This window comes from Tupaia chinensis, unplaced genomic scaffold, assembly GCF_000334495.1.
Source record: "Tupaia chinensis unplaced genomic scaffold, TupChi_1.0 Scaffold000605_1, whole genome shotgun sequence".
NCBI lineage: Eukaryota > Metazoa > Chordata > Mammalia > Scandentia > Tupaiidae > Tupaia > Tupaia belangeri.
Window position 1 is genome coordinate 4,542,731 of NW_006160123.1, and position 937 is coordinate 4,543,667.

Here is a 937-nt window from a genome sequence, read left to right on the forward strand (position 1 = left end):
TAAGTTACTTCTCGTTTCTCTCTTGCCAGTTTTAGTATCATGTCTTTATCTGTGGTGTTAGACAGCCTGGCTAAGATTTTCCTTGGGGAAGATCTTCTGGGGTTGATTCTATTTGGGGTCCTCTGTATTTCTTGGGTCTGGATGGTTCAGTTCCTCTCTAGGCTTGGGAAATTTTCTTCCAGGATGTCATGGAATAGATTTTCCATTCCGCTATTAGTTTCTTCACCTTCTGGGATGCCAATTATTCTGATGTTTGGGTGTCTAATAGTATTTCTCATGTATTATCCTCGTGTTTTTTAGTTATTTTCTCAATATTTTGATGTTTTTTTCCTAGATTAGAGGTTTTATCTTCTACATCTCAGATTCGATCTTCAGAATGATCTAATCGGCTCTTAATTCTTTCCAGAGAGTTTTTGATTTCTTGTATTATAGACTTTATCTCTAATAATTCCACCTGATTCTTTCTTAGAGTATCCATTTCTTCTTTCATATCCTGGAAGGACTTCCTAATTTCCTGCAGTTTGTTGTCTCTTTTCTGTTCCAATTCACAGAATTTGGTTACCATGAATGTTTGAAATTCTGTGTCTGTCATTTTGGTAATGTCCTCCATATTTACAAGACATGGAGGGGTGTTTTCCTTTGTTGGAGACATATTTCCTTGTTTATTCAGACCTGAGGCTCTTTTTCTACTTCTAGCCATTGGAATTAATTTCCTTTTGAAAACCTCTTGGGGGAATGTTTCTACCACTAGGAGTAAGAATGTTTCCTTTTGGATGGGAATAGATGTTTGCTCAAGTCTCCTGTTGTTTTTACCAATGTGCTCTCAAGAGTGGAACTCTACTGAGGTGTCTAAAAAGCAGTATCTCCATTTTCACAGGTGGATCAGTATGAGGGAGGATCCCAGAGACACTTACCTTACTAGGAAATTTCAGATATA